Source organism: Nerophis lumbriciformis, linkage group LG08 (assembly GCF_033978685.3).
Source record: "Nerophis lumbriciformis linkage group LG08, RoL_Nlum_v2.1, whole genome shotgun sequence".
Taxonomy (NCBI): Eukaryota; Metazoa; Chordata; class Actinopteri; order Syngnathiformes; family Syngnathidae; genus Nerophis; species Nerophis lumbriciformis.
In genome coordinates, this window is record NC_084555.2 from 10,245,001 (window position 1) to 10,251,000 (window position 6,000).

The 6,000-nt window shown below is 37.6% G+C and overlaps 1 protein-coding gene across 3 annotated transcripts in view; it reads left to right on the forward strand.

The window, feature by feature from the left end:
- luzp1 (leucine zipper protein 1) overlaps positions 1-974 on the forward strand; it is a 108,968-nt gene extending 107,994 nt beyond the window's left edge. For all 3 annotated transcript variants that reach the window (XM_061968214.2, XM_061968213.2, XM_061968215.2), the window contains one exon: positions 1-974. This exon is cut by the window's left edge. The gene's annotated coding sequence lies outside the window, so the exon portion shown is untranslated.
- The last annotated feature ends 5,026 nt before the right edge of the window (positions 975-6,000 follow it).

A 6,000-nucleotide genomic window follows, 5' to 3' on the forward strand; every position in this document is an offset into this window, starting at 1 on the left:
CAGCGAGTTTAAAAAAGAAAAAAATTGACAAGAGTATAAAAAAGTATTGGCTCTTTTCACCTGAATATAAGATTTCTATTTGTCGAACATGTGCATGTATACACAAAAGAATATAAGACGACCTGTCTTGACTATTTTCTAATGGTAAAAAAAAAACACTAAAATACAACATGGTGTTCATTTCAAGTCTTGTGCTTGTGAATAAAAAATGGTGGCATCCTATATTGTGGCGAATATAATCTGCACTTAACCAGCACTTAACTTGAAGACCTTTTTAACGGATTAACGCTCTCTTTTATTGTGGAAAAAACCTGCTTCGGTGTCCTTTTTTATTTACCGCAAAATTCATCAAATCCAATCCGAAAAATCATTCCGCCATATTTGTAGTTCCTTCTCCAACTGAATCTCCTTTTTTTTTTTTTTTTTTTTTTTTTGTCAGAACAACAGCATAAAAAGATGTCTCATTTTGGATGCTGATAGATTTTATTTAAGGAGAAAAATGTAATTTTGTAAAGTGGGCCTTATTATTAATGGAATATATTTGTGGTTTTAAGAACAATATATATATATATATTTTTGTGTTATATTGCACTCCTGGAGAGTATGTCATCCTGTATTATTTTGTGTTTTTTCTTGTTTTAGTACATTTGTGGAGGACAAAAAAGGGGCGGGGCTACATGGCTCATTAGGCCTTCAATGCAGGGCCTCATGTGCTCTTTGTTCTGCCAAAGAAAGAAAAGAAATAGGAATTTTAGGAGCGTACATCAATAATCAATAAAAAGCAGATCAATATGGCAATAAAAAGGTTTTATTAAGTGGACTCTGTGAGGGGGGAAAATGTGTATTTGTGCTCATGTTGACTTTTACAGGTAAATGTGCATGTTTTAACTTTACTGGCGCATGTAAGCTCTCTTGCCAACTGTACAGCAGACCGTATGTATTCTAATAAAAATAAAAAGCAACCTATTTGTAAACACGCTGAGTCAGACTGAAGCTGTGCTTTTTACATCTCTTTTTTTTTTATTTTTTTTTTTATTTACACGCTCAAACGTGCTCAGCAGGTTTTTTGATTTTGGCAGAAGTCGGGGGAAGAGCCCACGCTGGTGTGGAATGTCCAACGTCAGCGTGTGCGTCATGTCCGAGGCGGAAAAAATAATGTGGCTGACTTTCTTTTTAGCAGCTGATTTTATGTCTTTAGTCTACACCGCTGATAATATTTTAAAACTGTTATGTTTTCTTATCTATGTTTATAGTTTTCATTTTTGTTGGGTGTTGTTTCCTGTTTTGGTGATGGACTGGAAATTTTTCTTGACCATAGAACTTGTTTTGACTCATTTTTTTAGGTAAAAAGAAATACGAAATTTTAGAATTAACATTTTTATATATTATTTGAATATGAAATTACCACATATAAGGGGCGCCGTAAATTGGCTGACCTGTCAGCAGTCCTGTTCTGGAATTGGATTATGCAGAAAATCTGAATTTAAAGTTAATTTACAAACCCCGTTTCCATATGAGTTGGGAAATTGTGTTAGATGTAAATATAAACGGAATACAATGATTTGCAAATCATTTTCAACCCATATTCAATTGAATGCACTACAAAGACAACATATTTGATGTTCAAACTCATAAACTTTTTTTTTTTTTTTTTTGCAAATAATAATTAACTTAGAATTTCATGGCTGCAACACGTGCCAAAGTAGTTGGGAAAGGGCATGTTCACCACTGTGTTACATGGCCTTTCCTTTTAACAACACTCAGTAAACGTTTGGGAACTGAGGAGACACATTTTTGAAGCTTCTCAGGTGGAATTCTTTCCCATTCTTGCTTGATGTACAGCTTAAGTTGTTCAACAGTCCGGGGGTCTCTGTTGTGGTATTTTAGGCTTCATAATGCGCCACACATTTTCAATGGGAGACAGGTCTGGACTACAGGCAGGCCAGTCTAGTACCCGCACTCTTTTACTATGAAGCCACATTGATGTAACACGTGGCTTGGCATTGTCTTGCTGAAATAAGCAGGGGCGTCCATGGTAACATTGCTTGGATGGCAACATATGTTGCTCCAAAACCTGTATGTACCTTTCAGCATTAATGGTGCCTTCACAGATGTGTAAGTTACCCATGTCTTGGGCACTAATACACCCCCATACCATCACAGATGCTGGCTTTTCAACTTTGCGCCTATAACAATCCGGATGGTTCTTTTCCTCTTTGGTCCGGAGGACACGACGTCCACAGTTTCCAAAAACAATTTGAAATGTGGACTCGTCAGACCACAGAACACTTTTCCACTTTGTATCAGTCCATCTTAGATGAGCTCAGGCCCAGCGAAGCCGACGGCGTTTCTGGGTGTTGTTGATAAACGGTTTTCGCCTTGCATAGGAGAGTTTTAACTTGCACTTACAGATGTAGCGACCAACTGTAGTTACTGACAGTGGGTTTCTGAAGTGTTCCTGAGCCCATGTGGTGATATCCTTTACACACTGATGTCGCTTGTTGATGCAGTACAGCCTGAGGGATCGAAGGTCACGGGCTTAGCTGCTTACGTGCAGTGATTTCTCCAGATTCTCTGAACCCTTTGATGATATTACGGACCGTAGATGGTGAAATCCCTAAATTCCTTGCAATAGCTGGTTGAGAAAGGCTTTTCTTAAACTGTTCAACATTTTTCTCACGCATTTGTTGACAAAGCGGTGACCCTCGCCCCATCCTTGTTTGTGAATGACTGAGCATTTCATGGAATCTACTTTTATACCCAATCATGGCACCCACCTGTTCCCAATTTGCCTGTTCACCTGTGGGATGTTCCAAATAAGTGTTTGATGAGCATTCCTCAACTTTATCAGTATTTATTGCCACCTTTCCCAACTTCTTTGTCACGTGTTGCTGGCATCAAATTCTAAAGTTAATGATTATTTGCACAAAAAAAAATGTTTATCAATTTGAACATCAAATATGTTGTCTTTGTAGTGCATTCAATTGAATATGGGTTGAAAATGATTTGCAAATCATTGTATTCCGTTTATATTTACATCTAACACAATTTCCCAACTCATATGGAAACGGGGTTTGTAGTTAAATTAAGTTAATTTCCCCTCGGGTATTAATTTAATATTTCTGAATATTCATATTCCTATATAGTTTTGCTCAAAAAGGTTAATTATGTCTTCTTATTCATATACTCTTTCAAATGTTCTTGTAATCAGACAATATTTTCGGCATATTTAGATGGAATCTTTACCTGACATGTTTCGATTCTCATCTGCAGTCTTTTTCAGAAGGGTCACCTGACCACTGTGACGTGTTGCCTATCAGCTGTTCTTATTAGCGTCACAGTGGTTAGGTGATTCCATCTACCGGTAAATATACCGAAAATATTGTCTGATTACAAGAACGTTTGAAAGAGTATATTCATATATACGGCACACGTGTATGTATATATACACACACACATATACAGATATATATAAATATATATGCCGTATTTTTCGGAGTATAAGTCGCACCGGCCGAAAATGCATAATAAAGAAGGAAAAAAACATATAAGTCGCACTGGAGTATAAATCGCATTTTTGGGGGAAATTTATTTAATCAAATCCAACACCACTAATAGACATTTGAAAGGCAATTTAAAATAAATAAAGAATAGTGAACAACAGGCTGAATACGTTATATGAGGCATAAATAACCAACTGAGAACGTGCCTGGTATGTTAACGTAACATATTATGGTAAGAGTCATTCAAATGCATATTTCACTACGTCCAGCTTGTAATCTGCAGTATATGATTTCCTTTTCGTTGCCATTTTTGTTCAGCCCTTCTCAGTTTTTATAAGTTACCGCCAATGTTGAAATGATCAATTTTCATAGGTGCGGAATAGGGCTGCGAATCTTTGGGTGTCCCACGATTCGATTCAATATCGATTCTCGGGGTCACGATTCGATTCAAAATCGATTTTTTTTTTTCCGATTCAGCGTGATTCTCGATTCAAAAACGATATTTTCCCGTTTCAAAACGATTCTCTATTCATTCAATACATAGGATTTCAGCAGGATCTACCCCAGTCTGCTGACATGCAAGCAGAGTAGTAGATTTTTGTAAAAAGCTTTTATAATTGTAAAGGACAATGTTTTATCAACTGATTGCAATAATGTAAATTTGTTTTAACTATTAAATGAACCAAAAATATGACTTATTTTATCTTTGTGAAAATATTGGACACTGTGTTGTCAAGCTTATGAGATGCGATGCAAGTGTAAGCCACTGTGACACTATTGTTCTTTTTTTTTTTATAAATGTCTAATGATAATGTCAATGAGGGATTTAATCACTGCTATGTTGAAATTGTAACTAATATTGATACTGTTGTTGATAATATTCATTTTTGTTTCACTACTTTTGGTTTGTTCTGTGTCGTGTTTGTGTCTCCTCTCAATTGCTCTGTTTATTGCAGTTCTGAGTGTTGCTGGGTCGGGTTTGGTTTTGGAATTGGATTGCATTGTTATGGTATTCCTTGATTGATTAAAAAAAAAAAAAAAACATGAAAAATTAGATTTTTTAAAAATGAGAATCGATTCTGAATCGCACAACGTGAGAATCGCGATTTGAATTCGAATCGATTTTTTTCCCACACCCCTAGTACGGAAGTAGTAGCAGGTAGCATCTTTTTTTTTCACAATGCACTTCTGCCATGACCCGCCCTCGCCAAATTTTTTATTGTTTGACGTGTGTGTGTGTGTGACGATTGCTGTAGTCTAGTCTCTTACGTGATTGAGATAAATAATATTTAATATTTTACGGTAATGTGTCAATAATTTCACACATAAGTCGCTCCAGAGTATAAGTCTCACCTATGAAAAAAACTGCGACTTATAGTCCGAAAAATACGGTATGTACTTTAAATTCACATCTGAGGCCCTTATATACAGGTAAAAGCCAGTAAATTAGAATATTTTGAAAAACTTGATTTATTTCAGTAATTGCATTCAAAAGGTGTAACTTGTACATTATATTTATTCATTGCACACAGACTGATGCATTCAAATGTTTATTTCATTTCATTTTGATGATTTGAAGTGGCAACAAATGAAAATCCAAAATTCCGTGTGTCACAAAATTAGAATATTACTTAAGGCTAATACAAAAAAGGGATTTTTAGAAATGTTGGCCAACTGAAAAGTATGAAAATGAAAAATATGAGCATGTACAATACTCAATACTTGGTTGGAGCTCCTTTTGCCTCAATTACTGCGTTAATGCGGCGTGGCATGGAGTCGATGAGTTTCTGGCACTGCTCAGGTGTTATGAGAGCCCAGGTTGCTCTGATAGTGGCCTTCAACTCTTCTGCGTTTTTGGGTCTGGCATTCTGCATCTTCCTTTTCACAATACCCCACAGATTTTCTATGGGGCTAAGGTCAGGGGAGTTGGCGGGCCAATTTAGAACAGAAATACCATGGTCCGTAAACCAGGCACGGGTAGATTTTGCGCTGTGTGCAGGCGCCAAGTCCTGTTGGAACTTGAAATCTCCATCTCCATAGAGCAGGTCAGCAGCAGGAAGCATGAAGTGCTCTAAAACTTGCTGGTAGACGGCTGCGTTGACCCTGGATCTCAGGAAACAGAGTGGACCGACACCAGCAGATGACATGGCACCCCAAACCATCACTGATGGTGGAAACTTTACACTAGACTTCAGGCAACGTGGATCCTGTGCCTCTCCTGTCTTCCTCCAGACTCTGGGACCTCGATTTCCAAAGGAAATGCAAAATTTGCTTTCGTCAGAAAACATGACTTTGGACCACTCAGCAGCAGTCCAGCTGGTGTCGGTCCACTCTGTTTCCTGAGATCCAGGGTCAACGCAGCCGTCTACCAGCAAGTTTTAGAGCACTTCATGCTTCCTGCTGCTGACCTGCTCTATGGAGATGGAGATTTCAAGTTCCAACAGGACTTGGCGCCTGCACACAGCGCAAAATCTACCCGTGCCTGGTTTACGGACCA